Source organism: Lottia gigantea (assembly GCF_000327385.1).
Source record: "Lottia gigantea unplaced genomic scaffold LOTGIsca_1, whole genome shotgun sequence".
NCBI classification, from domain to species: domain Eukaryota; kingdom Metazoa; phylum Mollusca; class Gastropoda; family Lottiidae; genus Lottia; species Lottia gigantea.
This window is the reverse complement of record NW_008706746.1, coordinates 8,576,201-8,591,421: the sequence shown is the minus strand read 5'-3', so window position 1 is coordinate 8,591,421 and position 15,221 is coordinate 8,576,201.

Here is a 15,221-nt window from a genome sequence, read left to right as displayed (position 1 = left end):
GCTTCTTTAGTTTGTAAATCATTAATTTCAAAATGACCAAAGTGGGCTTTATCAGGAAGTGGTGGTAATCAACCAACATGCAATTATTTATAATGAACCACCATGCATTATTTATGGAACTTCAATAAGAACCGAAAGCACATTAATTAAACAGACCAAAGAGCGCATTATCAGGAAGCATGCAATTATTTATCTACTATAACATAAGAGCTCCCGGATGGCAGCATATGTTGAATACTGTTAATATCTATCAATCCATCAGGTGGAATGACAATATCGTACGTACATCCCTGCTGGAAGACCTCATCTCCCAGAGCATTGATGATAATGTTCTGAGTAGCTACTTGAGATTCAGAATGCTGGGTTTGAACAAAGGCCCCTCCATTGTTTTTAATTTGACTCTGCTCTTCAAATTCATATACAGTCATATAATCTCCTTTACCCCCTTCCTCCGTGTTTTTTCGTCTTCGTTTCCTTATCGACTGACCATCTTCTGCTATGACGAGATCTTGTGATTCATACATAATGGATTGAGCTGCTGCTACATTTTCATCTTCAGAACTGTCCTCTTTCGCCTTCTTCTTTTTTTCATATTTTCGCTTACATTTTGATCTGTTTGATTTCTGCTTTTTCTGTGAAGTTTTTGTTGATGATGATTGTGTGCTGGATTTTTGAGGTGACTTGATATGAATTTCTAACTGATCCACAACTTTGTCTAGTTTGGATTTATTCTGAGTTTGGTACAAAACTTCACGTGCTGGCATTGGAGCATTGACCTCTTGATTTCCAAGACGACATTCCTCTACTAAATTGACCATATAAGGACATGATTTTACATGTCTGTAAAAAACATGAGGAGCTGCCTGTACCACCTCAGAGCACATACAATGATAATGTTTAGATAGAACCAAACCATGATCATGATAACAAGGTAGTGAGAATGTACCTGAAAATATATAATGACATGATGTGATTACCAAATCAATTGTGTGGATTCCCCAAAACAAAAATCTTAAATGGCTAATTAAAATAAGACCTAACTTACGTTCAGATTTCATATTATCTTTAATTTTTAATATAGCCACTTTAGTAAGGGTCTAACGACAGCCCTCTTGAACGTTTGTCAAATTAACCTATTGGTTCTCAAATTCGACTGAAAGTGACTCAAGAGGGAGCTCCGAAAGTTTGACAATAACTTGAGGAACTGAATTTAAGGCACCATCTGATTTTTAATCACGGTTTCATTCATTCAGTCATTCATTCAGGTAGTTAGGTCATATCTATATCATTTAGAATTCTTCCATTGAACAAAATCACATTTTATGCCCTTGTCTGAAATGACTTACAAGTACAGACAAATCAACAGTCTGGCATCAGGTGCTTCAGTAATTCAGTTCGAAAATATAAACCTATTCAACACTTACCATCAATCATGAGCACTCGATGAGACCAGTGTTTCCTCAGATGTTTGGAAGTATTTCTGTAGTTATTTGGTACAAAGATTTCGGGAGGACACCATGGACAATGGTACAAATCACAACAATCTGTACATTGAATTAGTTGAGACACCAACATATCAAATGGATTAAAAATTCCCATTATGGGATCTGATTGATAGGTATTGACAATATCATGATAGAAAGCTCGATCCTTCTTCTTTTCGAGTATCTCAACATCATCATCATCTCCTTCAAATGGACCAAACTGAACATCCCCAGTATCGTCAAAATCATCTTCTGGAACCTCTATTGAGGTCATCATGGACTTGGCTTTGAGATGTTCCTCCAGAGTTTCTTCCCAATGGTCTACTTTCTGACAGTACATGTTATGATCCATGTCGACTGTTTTGTTGGGATCTTCCTCGGGTTCAGGCTCTGGGACTTCCTTGATCTTCTTTGGAGCTTCTTCTTCTTCACTAGAAGAGACTTCATACACTTCCTCAACTTGATTGTAGTTGCCAGTGTGTGGATATTGTTGTAGATTACCAAAGTTATTATGAAGTTGAGTCTCTGGTACAAGATAGTCATGGAGTCGTTCAACTGCTGGATTGAGTATTCGAGTTTGGCTGTGTTTACATGATCTAGTATGAGATAAAAAACGTTTCTTCTTCACTTGAACGTATCCACATACACAATGGTGATGTTTTGGTTCAACTGGCTTCTTACGATCCTGATGTGGTAAATAACAGGGGAAACTATGCTGTCCTGAAATATGACAAGAATTATAATAACACCAATACAATATGTCTACAGTTGGAGGTCATTGGCCACAAACACCAGTAAATGTGTTTAAGGACACACATACAAAGTTTGACCTGTGTTGCTTAGAGAGCCAATTGAGCATCACTCTTGAAATCGTGAACAATCAAAATAGGACGTCAATGGACAAAACCACCAAACTTAATTCAGTAAATTTTTATTCCTAGGTGTAGAAACATACATTACAATGTTTGACTTTTAGGGTGGACCCATGGGAAGTCACAACTTATAATGGCTCCTATTTCATTCTTCAAATTGAAATGTGTTGATCTTATATTAATGACTAGACATGGAATAGGGGCATGGAATATGTCAATAACGCTTACCTGAAGGTAGTTTAATTTTCTGTTTATAATGAACCTTCAGCAGGTGCTTGGCCAACATCCTGCGACTTGATGGTTGATAAACTGAATCTGAGCACAGTGGACAATGGTACTGAGTACAGCAAGTATAGCATCTCTTTATCACAGAGCATAACTCTTCCAAACTATCAAAAATACTCATAGCTAACGGGGGTGGGGGGATCTTTTCTCCAATTCGGGAATAAATCGGCATAGAATTCCTTGGAATCATTGCCCTAACTTGAATTGGTTTAATAAATGACATGGCTAGATTGGATGGTCTGATCATTGTCATATGAGTATAGTTATCTCTATTTCCAGTCGGGTTCAACACATACGGACATTTCTTCATATGAATCACAAATGTCTTTGCTACACTTTTGACAATTTGTCCACATAAACAATGGAAATGTTTTCTTCGAATATCACTGTGTTTCTGGCGACATCCGATGAAAAATGGAGCTGGAATAGAAGAAATGAGAAACATTTATGGATTTTAGTTACAAAGATTGAGGGATATAGTCATGTAAATAGTAGCTGTAACAATTGATGCAAAGTATACCTCTTTTATTATGAAATACTTACTCACATATGATTGATTTACTTCCTCATGTTCACCCGTTTAGAATTTCACACTGCATTTTACTTGGTTTATTTATTTATACCGTACATACAGTTGGACTGAGACCCCCATCACGAATATTGCTTGCATTTTGGCAACTACTAAGTTGTCTGGATGATTATTTTATATATACCTAACATAACTCAAAACAATATGAGCTCTTCTCAATTGAAGTTGAAGAATGAAATAAAATGAAACAAACCTTCTCTACCAGGTAAAGTAACTCGACTTTGGTAATGACGTTTTAAATGTCTATTTAACACCCACTGTTTCTGGGGGTTGTATAAAGTTACTGAACACACCAAACAATGGTATTTATCACAACTTGAACACTTAGCACTGGCTTCCCTCATGAACTCTTCATAGGAGTCAAAAATACTTCGATGTTGGTCTTCAGGAACAGGATTTATCGTACAACATGGGGGACATTTCTTTACAACACACTTTGGTTTAACAGGATGAAAATGTTTTGTTAAGGGGCAGACAGTTTTACGATGAACACGAAACCTACGATGTAGATCACTTCTAATAAATACTCTACCACATGGACAGTGCAGGTGTTTTTTACTAGTTCCAGCATGATGAAGACGACAGCACAAGGTCATATATTCTGAAAAAATAAGTATATAAAACAAAAACAAAGATTGGCACAATTAAGGCAAAAACATCAGTTAACTTAGCTGGAAATAGAGCACAACATAACATACTCTAATATTATAACACAAAGCTAAACCAAGTTAAAGTTTGGCACAATTAATCATAGGATTAGGAGGGAATTTAGATTGTAAAGCCTAACCTACTTCAATTTGTGTAGTAATTACATGTACATGTAATTAAACTTTTCTGATTGGGTTGATATTGAAGCTATTGCCAATGTCCTTACTGAATTCATTCATTAATTTTATTTCAAAATCCTGTTGTGGTTTGAACTGACATGAGACATGGCCAACAAACGGAGCCAAAGTATGGGCTAAATGTTAGACAGGACCAGGAGACATTTAACCATGTAAATTAAGAGTCCTAGGAATATTGTAAAAGAGTTTCCGAGTCAAAAAATTCCATAGTAAATTAATAATATGCTTACCTGTTTCATTATGTATCAATGAAACCCTAGTGTCCCAATGTTTAATCATCAAATGTCTAATGAACATTTTATTTAGAAATTTTGCTGGTCTATATACATTCATTGTTCCATCTTGACTGCACAATGGACAATGATAACAGTTGCATTCTGAGCATTTAACAACAAGATTGAGAAATTCTTCTTTATTCCTATAAATAGCCACCATTTCACCACGATCAGGTTCATTTGGACAAATTGTACCTTTAGGCAAAGGATGAAGTTTCTGTCTGATGCGTTTCTTTGCCCTTGCAATTTCATATTTATTGAACTGTCTATTTGGGTTGTTATTCGCAGCAACTTCTTCATCTCTGAACACACGAAGATATGACTCGTTAAATTTTTCAGGAGGTTTGGGTATTGCTGTATCTTCAGAGACATTCTTAATTTCTTGTGCAGCTGTTGCCTTAGCACTGTCTGAAACTGACTTTGGTGCCTTGGTCACAGACGAGGATGTCTTGAGTGTTGCTTCATTAAGCTTTGTGGCGTCTGCTTCAGGAGTATCTGAGACAACAGTCTTAGGTTTTGGAGCTGGAAGTGAAGTCCTTTTCTTTTTCTGTTTCTTCAAAGTTCCAAAATTTACTTTAAGCTGTGTTCCATCAGGTAGTTTATATATACAGGGACCACTACTGTTTATGGGAGATTGGAAATTCAGGATATTTTTCATAATCTCTGGAGTCAATACCTTCTTATATTTTTCCATCAATTGAGGATTAGCTGTCTTTGGAGTTGCTGGAGGCGTAGATTTTATTGATGATACTGAAGATGAGGATGATGCTACTGAAGTCAGGTTTGAGGTTGACGGAATTTCTGATGTCACCAGATTTGAACCAGATGAAGCACCAGTTGTGGGAACAACAGAGGATCCTGCATTGTCAAGAGCTGCAGTTGAAGAATCATTAGAAGGTTTGGTGCTTGCTACCCCTGGTATGGATCTAGGTTTAGTCTCTGGAGAAGTTGATACTGCAGGTTTAAATGAGGAGACCTCAGTTGATACTACCAATGATGCTTCTTTATTAGCAGCTGATGGCTCATTTGATGTTGCCATTGTCACAGGTTCAGTTGTTGTACTCGTTGATGCCGAATCATTACTTTCAATTCTCTCTGAAGTTTTGACCAGATTTGAGGTATCTGATTCAGCCAATTTGTCCGCATTACGTAGTGACCTTCTCTTAGCTTCACTTGATTCAATGTCTGGAAGCTCATCTAATCCAGATGTTATATCTGAAGGACTATTTTCAGCGTTTTCAAGGTTTTCTGTGTCAGCTGTTTCAGTCTGTTCAGTTTGAAACAATGTAGAAATGGGTACTATTTGAGCATTTGATGCTTTTGAAGGAGGTGGCTTCCAGACTCTTGGCGTAGGATTTTTATTTCGTATTCTTTTCTTACGCGGCGTTTTTTTCTTGGTATTTTCTGGTGAAAATATTTTAGACTCATTTTGAGGATTTTGTTGAGGATTGATCTGGTTATTCTCCGATGTTGCCTCTGTGGTCACAATTTCCACAAATTGGCTGGTGTCAATGCCAGGATTGGTGCTGGTATGGGCCAAATCTGAGATGATGTTTGATTCATCTAAAACTATTACTTGGTCACTGTTCTGAAGATTTTCCAAAACTTTCAAAATATCCTCAGGTAAATTGTCATCCATACTGGTTGATGTAGAATCTGAAAAGACCAAAGAAAAATACTATATAGACCTATAGGCTAAATATAATATATATATATATATTCAGATCTTATATATGGATATATTTGTTTAATGTTATGCTTTATAAAATTTAAATGCATAGTACTTTGGAAGTGACATTTTTGTATATTAAAGGAATGGTAAAGAGGTTTTCTAAACTTATGTATCAGGGAAATTTATAGTGTCAATTTGCACCATTCCGATTGGCAATCAGATGTCTGTGGTTTCTGCAATTCAACTTTAACTAAGCGTTTAATGGCCTATAAATAGAACCTTAAGTTCTACCATTCCTGAAAAATACTTGATCAGAGCAGGCTTTAGATTGGCATGTACACTGATTGACAGTGGAATCTATGATAGCCAGTTGTTTCTGTAATTGTTGACGTCAGACAGACAATTACTTCAAAGAGGAGCTTAAAGTATCCCGAAACACGTATTGATAAAATGTGCAACTTTCGGACGTTTTGGGTTGTCTTGGTCTGTCCAACTGCCTTCTCTCGGCAGTCATCGGCTGTGAAAAGACACACATTGCCTTATTTACTTTAATCTTGCAAATAACATGTCATTTATATAGTTTTATAGCTATCTATTGAGTTTTCGTCGTTTGGAATATCGATTCATTGGTATTTAATGCCATAAAATAGATTAAATTGAATAATATTGTTGAGCAAAGCAAGCCCAACATAAAATACGTCCTGATAACCGAGATTAAGTCTGACGCCATTTTGATGACCGATGACCTACTGCTTGGACTATGTCTTAATGCCAAAAAAGGGCAAGAAAGTTGCAGCAACCACTATTGTTTATATCTACAAACAAATCACCAAAAGCCGGTTTCCCATTTTAGTGCTTTTTTGAATGTAATAAACAAATCAGTTGATGTTTTACCTCCACTATTTCCAAAATGGTCGATTTCTTCGGCTTGGTCTTTTTCGCTTTCGTACAAACTTTGGCGTCGATTTTTTTTTAAAAGCAAACTGTCCGAAACGAAATACTTATTTATTTCTTATATTATGAATCCACAAAAATGGATAGACTTATAAATATAGTAGGCCCTAAAATTCATTTCATTACATTTCTTATAAGGCATAATAGTCCAAATGCTTTTTGGGCGGAGTTTGGACTGAGAATGTAATATCGAAACTGTCACGTATCTTTAACTGTTTGTGGAGGGGCTAACCTTTTAAGGGACTGAGTAAATAGATGTATTCAAACCACTCAATCAATCAGATTGTTTTGTAAAAAATAAAGACGCACTCGATACTTGTGAATATTATTTGAGTAATAAAAAAGGTAGATTTGATTACGTAAAATTTACCTCAACCCCCTCCCATCTTTTTAGTTTGAGTAAACGGGACAAGAGAAATACTGGTGTTTTTATCGAACTGTAGGCCTACTAATCTATTCAAAGAAACTGATTTGTACTAATAATTCAAAGAAGCTATAGGCCAACTAATCTATTCAAAGAAACTGTACTGTACTAATCTATTCAAAGGAACTATACTGTACTAATCTATTCAAAGAAACTGTTTTGTACTAATCTGTACTAATCTATTCAAAGAAACTGTACTGTACTTATCTATTCAAAAAAAGTGTTTTGTACTAATCGGTACTAATCTATTCAAAGAAACTGTTCAGTACTATTTATTCAAAGAAACTTTTTTCTACTGATTTAGAAACTATACTGTACTTATTTTGTTCAGTATTTATTTTGTTCAAAGACACAAAGAAACTGTACTTATCTATTTGAGTAAAATGTTAAATGTACTTAGGCCTATCTATTCACAGAAACTGTAAACTGTACTTATCTTTTTGAAAGAACTGTTAACTGTACTTATCTAATCAAATAAACTGTATTTATCTGTATTCAACGAAACTGTACTTATCTCTTCAAAGAAACAGTAAACTGTAGGTTTGTCTAATCAATGAAACTGTACGTATCTATTCAAAGATACGGTAAACTGTACTTATCTATTCAAAGAAACTGCTAACTGTATTTATCATAAAGAAACTGAACTTATCTATTCAATAAAACTGTACATGTATCTATTCAAAGAAACTGTAAACTGTACTTATCTATTCAAAGAAACTACTAACTGTACTTATCATAAAGAAACTGAACTTATCTATTCAATGAAACAGTAAACTGCACTTATCTATCCATAGATATGTATTTATTTATTCATAAAATAAATGCAAAATGCACAAGTTTAACTGATCAACAAAACTGTACTGATCTATTCAACGTCATTATAATCTGTACTTAAACTGCACTTATCTATTCAAAAATCTAAGAAAATGATGACAATCCTGCCTTCTTTGCCAAGGAATTGAGTTTTGTCATATTAACTACAGGCCACGAGGAATAATTCCTTTCAGGTGGCGTCTCGTGTTTAGTCTATAGTAAATGAGTTGGAAAGTTGATTTGTCATCTATAGTTTGTTTTCTGGAGAAAAACTGCTAGAGTAGAAAAAAAAATTGGAATATATGAAAATGTTATTTTTTTTATTTTAATATGCTTATAACGTTTCTGTGTTTTGTGAGATTAACTTTCAATCAGAAACCTGTTTATGTCTGAAAATATTATTTTATAAATTGAAGAAAATAGGATAACTGATAACACATTGTGGGTGTCATATTTATAACATTGGACATTAATACAGGATGGCACTGAACTTTATAAGTCGTTTATTTTAATGGATGTGGGCGATTGAAAGGAATAAAAGTGTCAGTCAATGTCATGCATGCTAACTAGAATATAGATCTATAATATCCAATCTTTCAACTATAGCCTTGTATCATTCATCTTTCAAATTCTATCAACTCCACGTGTTATTTGTGATATAATCTTTGATGATTTCTTTTCAAAAATGTTGTACTGAAAATTCTCTCACTACATGCTGTGTGTACGAAGTGTTTCTCTTCGCTAAACTATACACCATTTGATTTTTGTAAACGTTTTGATGCAGTTGATAATTTCTGTGGTTTTAAGTTTAGATTTTGATAAATTTCAGTTTAAATCTTGAAACTGGAGGATATAAGTGAATGAAGGATCTGGAAGAGCACCTGTCAAATTATTGATTGAGCCATTGCATTATAAAATGTCACACAATTGTGCACGGAAGTAAATAAAAAGTGATGATATTGTTTCAAGAAAAAGGTTCCTTTCATTACCAAAGAAAACAACTTTTTGGTATATTAGTAAAGCGGACTTCTTAACATTGCTTCCAACGTTAAGGGAATATAGTTTTCGAACTAGTTACTCGAATTCTAGAGCTCAATTTCAACTAAAAGTACCATTGTTCAGAATAAAAATTGACGTTCCATTCTTTTGCAAGTAAAATATATCATTGGAAGTTACGACAGTACTGAACTGTAATCAATGACCTCATGTGCGGATTATACAGACTAATTATATCTCTGTCTCTAAACATTTAAAGATTTACTGTCTACAAACGACACTCAGCATTCTGCATTTTTGTAGACATGGAATAATTGGACTAATTGATCAGCATGATTATTATGGGGAGTGGTTATTCGTTAATTTTAATCTAATTTGAAACATTACCTGAGTTAAAGTTAGCGGCGATTTGTTCTGATTTACTGAAGAATTCTAAAAGTGTACTCAAATACTTGTGTTTCATGCTGATTGACATTCATTTGTAAATTTTGTGTAAGAAAACTTATATCATTCGTTTGGAAAACTGGCAAACACACGTTTAAATTCACGTATTTCATTCAAATACTAATACTAAACCGTTATGCTTTTAGGGAGCGATATATTGTAGAGTTATGAGTTATTGAAATGTATGGATGCATTTCGTCACCGAATGCGCTTTTGGTAATTAAAACTTTTAATCCATTTTGCGGTTCTTGTTTCAATTAGTGTCCAATAGTACTAAAATATGTTGTATGTGGGAAACGAAACGTTGTGTTTGACAAACTGTAGTGAAGAAACAAATTTGATCAACGAAACGGAGGATGCTTATTATTACTATTATGATTACGACGACTCTGTGAACTCTCTACCATTATTTGAATTAATACCAGGGGCGATAATCTATGGATTAACATTATTATTTGGAGTTATTGGCAATGCTTTGGTGATATTCTCCATTTCTAAATATCGACGCATGAGAAACATTACAAATATATTTTTACTGAGTTTATCATCGGCTGATTTGTTGCTGGTTTTATTTTGTGTTCCAGTCAAGGTAAGTTATTGAGATGAAAAAGAAAAAGAAAAAAATGGTCCTGAATTTACTGATATCGGGTCTATTATTTGTCTGCTTAATAGACCCCCTTCGTAGAACATGATGTCTATGAAAAGGCAAAAGTGGAATAGTCTAGCCTTTGATAGACCAAGTCAAGTGGCCGCGCCCTTTTTGATACTATTCTGGCTTCTGATAGTTATTATTGACTGTGGTCAGCCTAATCCTATATCTGGTCTCTGATAGTTATTATTGACGGTGGTCAGTCTAATCCTATATCTGGTCTCTGATAGTTATTATTGACAGTCGCCAGTCTTAACCCTATATCTGGTTTCTGATAGTTATTATTGACAGTCGCCAGTCTTAACTCTATACCTGGCCTCTGATAGTTATTATTGACGGTGGTCAGTCTAATCCTATATCTGGCCTCTGATAGTTATTATTGACGGTGGTCAGTCTAACCCTATATCTGGTCTCTGATAGTTATTATTGACGGTGGTCAGTCTAACCCTATATCTGGCCTCTGATAGTTATTATTGACGGTGGTCAGTCTAATCCTATATCTGGCCTCTGATAGTTATTATTGACGGTGGTCAGTCTAACCCTATATCTGGCCTCTGATAGTTATTATTGACGGTGGTCAGTCTAACCCTATATCTGGCCTCTGATAGTTATTATTGACGGTGGTCAGTCTAATCCTATATCTGGCCTCTGATAGAACGGCACAACCTCTTACCTAAGAAGTAACATTGCTTAACCGCAATGTTACAACCTAAAATTCCTATATCTGGCCTCTGATAGTTATTATTGACGGTGGTCAGTCTAATCCTATATATGGTCTCTGATAGTTATTATTGACGGTGGTCAGTCTAACCTTATATCTGGTCTCTGATAGTTATAATTGACGGTGGTCAGTCTAACCCTATATCTGGCCTCTGATAGTTATTATTGACGGTGGTCAGTCTAACCCTATATATGGTCTGATAGTTATTATTAACTGTCGCCAGTCTAACCTTATATCTGGCCTCTGATAGTTATTATTGACGTTGGTCAATCTAACCCTATATCTGGTCTCTGATAGTTATTATTGACTGTCGTCAGTCTAACCCTGTATCTGGCCTTTGGTAGTTATTATTGACAGTGGTCAGTCTAACCCTATATCTGGCCTCTGATAGTTATTATTGACGGTGGTCAGTCTAATCCTATATCTGGCCTCTGATAGTTATTATTGACGGTGGTCAGTCTAACCCTATATCTGGCCTCTGATAGTTATTATTGACGGTGGTCAGTCTAACCCTATATCTGGCCTCTGATAGTTATTATTGAGAGTCGCCAGTCTAACCCTATATCTGGCCTCTGATAGTTATTATTGACAGTCGCCAGTCTTAACCCTATATCTGGCCTTTGATAGTTATTATTGACGGTGGTCAGTCTAACCCTATATCTGGTCTCTGATAGTTATTATTTACGGTGGTCAGTCTTACCCTATATCTGGTCTCTGATAGTTATCATTGACGGTGGTCAGTATAACCCTATATCTGGTCTCTGATAGTTATTATTGACAGTTGCCAGTCTTAACCCTATATCTGGCCCCTGATAGTAATTATTGACGGTGGTCAGTCTAACCCTATATCTGGCCTCTGATAGTTATTATTGACGGTGGACAGTCTAACCCTATGTCTGGTCTCTGATAGTTATTATTGACTGTCGTCAGTCTAACCCTGTATCTGGCCTTTGGTAGTTATTATTGACGGTGGTCAGTCTAACCCTATATCTGGCCTCTGATAGTTATTATTCACGGTCGTCAGTCAAACCCTATATCTGGCCTCTGATAGTTATTATTGACGGTGGTCAGTCTAACCCTATATCTGGCCTCTGATAGTTATTATTGACGGTGGTCAGTCTAATCCTATATCTGGTCTCTGATAGTTATTATTGACGGTGGTCAATCTAACCCTATATCTGGTCTCTGATAGTTATAATTGACAGTCGCCAGTCTTAACCCTATATCTGGTCTCTGATAGTTATTATTGACGGTGGTCAGTCTAACCCTATATCTGGTCTCTGATAGTTATTATTGACGGTGGTCAGTCTAACCCTATATCTGGTCTCTGATAGTTATTATTGACGGTGGTCAGTCTTACCCTATATCTGGTGCCAGGTATAACGGCATAACCTCTTACCTAAGAAGTAACATTGCTTAACTGCAATGTTACAACCTAAAATTCCTATATCTGGCCTCTGATAGTTATTATTGACGGTGGTCAGTCTAACCCTATATCTGGCCTCTGATAGTTATTATTGACGGTCGTCAGTCTAACCCTATATCTTGCCTCTGATAGTTATTATTGACGGTGGTCAGTCTTACCCTTTATCTGGTCTCTGGTCTCTGATAGTTATTATTGACTGTGGGCAGCCTAACCCTATATCTGGTCTCTGATAGTTATTATTGACGGTGGTCAGTCTAACCCTATATCTGGTCTCTGATAGTTATTATTGACGGTAGTCAGTCTAATCCTATATCTGGTCTCTGATAGTTATTATTGACGGTGGTCAGTCTAATCCTATATCTGGCCTCTGATAGTTATTATTGACGGTGGTCAATCTAACCCTATATCTGGTCTCTGATAGTTATAATTGACAGTCGCCAGTCTTAACCCTATATCTGGCCTTTGATAGTTATTATTGACGGTGGTCAGTCTAAACTCTATATCTTGTCTCTAATAGTTATTATTGACTGTCACCAGTCTTAACTCTATATCTTGTCTCTGGTAGTTATTATTGACAGTGGTCAGTCTAACCGCCTACATGCCTGTGCCCGTGCTTTCTTAACATTGCTTAACCGCAATGTTACAACCTAAAATTTCTATATCTGGTCTCTGATAGTTATTATTGACGGTGGTCAGTCTAACCCTATATCTGGTCTTTGATAGTCATTATTGACAGTCGTCAGTCTAACCCTATATCTGGCCTCTGATAGTTATTATTGAGAGTCGCCAGTCTTAACTCTATACCTGGCCTCTGATAGTTATTATTGACGGTGGCCAGTCTTAACCCTATATCTGGCCTCTGATAGTTATTATTGACGGTCGTCAGTCTAACCCTATATCTGGTCTTTGATAGTTATTATTGACGGTCGTCAGTCAAACCCTATATCTGGCCTCTGATAGTCATTATTGAGAGTCGCCAGTCTTAACTCTATACCTGGCCTCTGATAGTTATTATTGACGGTGGCTGTCTAACCCTATATCTGGTTTCTGATAGTTATTATTGACAGTCGCCAGTCTTAACCCTATATCTGGCCTTTGATAGTTATTATTGACGGTGGTCAGTCTAACCCTATATCTGGTCTCTGATAGTTATTATTGACGGTGGTCAGTCTAACCCTATATCTGGTCTCTGATAGTTATTATTGACGGTGGTCAGTCTAATCCTATATCTGACCTCTGATAGTTATTATTGGCGGTGGTCAGTCTTACCCTATATCTGGTGCCAGGTATAACGGCATAACCTCTTACCTAAGAAGTAACATTGCTTAACCGCAATGTTACAACCTAAAATTCCTATATCTGGCCTCTGATAGTTATTATTGACGGTGGTCAGTCTAATCCTATATCTGGCCTCTGATAGTTATTATTGACGGTGGTCAGTCTAACCCTATATCTGGCCTCTGATAGTTATTATTGACGGTGGTCAGTCTAACCCTATATCTGGCCTCTGATAGTTATTATTGACGGTCGTCAGTCTAACCCTATATCTGGCCTCTGATAGTTATTATTGACAGTCGCCAGTCTTAACCCTATATCTGGCCTTTGATAGTTATTATTGACGGTGGTCAGTCTAACCCTATATCTGGTCTCTGATAGTTATTATTGACGGTGGTCAGTCTAACCCTATATCTGGTCTCTGATAGTTATTTTTGACGGTGGTCAATCTAACCCTATATCTGGCCTCTGATAGTTATTATTGACGGTGGTCAGTCTAACCCTATATATGGCCTCTGGTAGCTACTATTGACAGAAACTCTTTCCAGCCTCTGATAGTTATTATTGACAGTCGCCAGTCGCCTGATAGTTATCGTTGACAGAGGTCTTGTTGAAGGTAATATCTGTCCTGTGATGGTTCTTATTGATGGAGCGCGGAGATTTTTGACTTTATATCGTATCTTAGGCATATATAATAGTTACCATTGACTAAGGTCTTGCTGACTATATATCTTCCCCGAGAATTTGTTTTTAACGAAGTACGAAATTATCACTCTGATTTCATTACCAGCCAGTTTGTTTGATGTTGAGTGACTGTTTACGCCTGCGCTCTATCGAAGTTGTTGAAAACAATTTTGAAAATGAAACATAAAATGATACACCCATTTACTGTACGCAAATTATGGTTTTACTTTCCCAAACGTATTGTTTTGACAATTTATAGCTCTTTTTAATAAAACATGTCTTCTAAAACCTGACATGTTGTCACAAAGGACTTTCGCTTGAGTGCTCATATTCATTATATTAAGATAATTTCATTATAATATACTGTAAGGTAATTAATGGAAATTCTATTCAAGTGTCTAGAGAAAACTGCTTATTTTTTGCAAGTGACTCAATCATCTGGGAAAACTGATAATTTGTTAAACGTACTCAGGGTTGGACACTTTGGGATTGGTTGACTTTCCCTTAGTATTGATTGTATTGAAATGGTACTTTTGAGAATGAAAAACAGTTGATTTATGTTAAGCTTGCTGGGCCATGTTGTAATGTCCCACATGTTCAATGAAGAAAGATCTATCATGCGAAATTACTCATGATTCTTAAATGAAAATAACACACGAACGTAGTTCATAGCCATTCCTCGACTTTATAAATCGAATTTTTAAAAAATACGATTATTTTCAACAAATCCTTTAAATCTCATTTTAAGTTATTTCTAAGCTTTTAAATGTGATATGAAGGCGTATTTCTAATGTTATATGTTTTTCAAAAAAT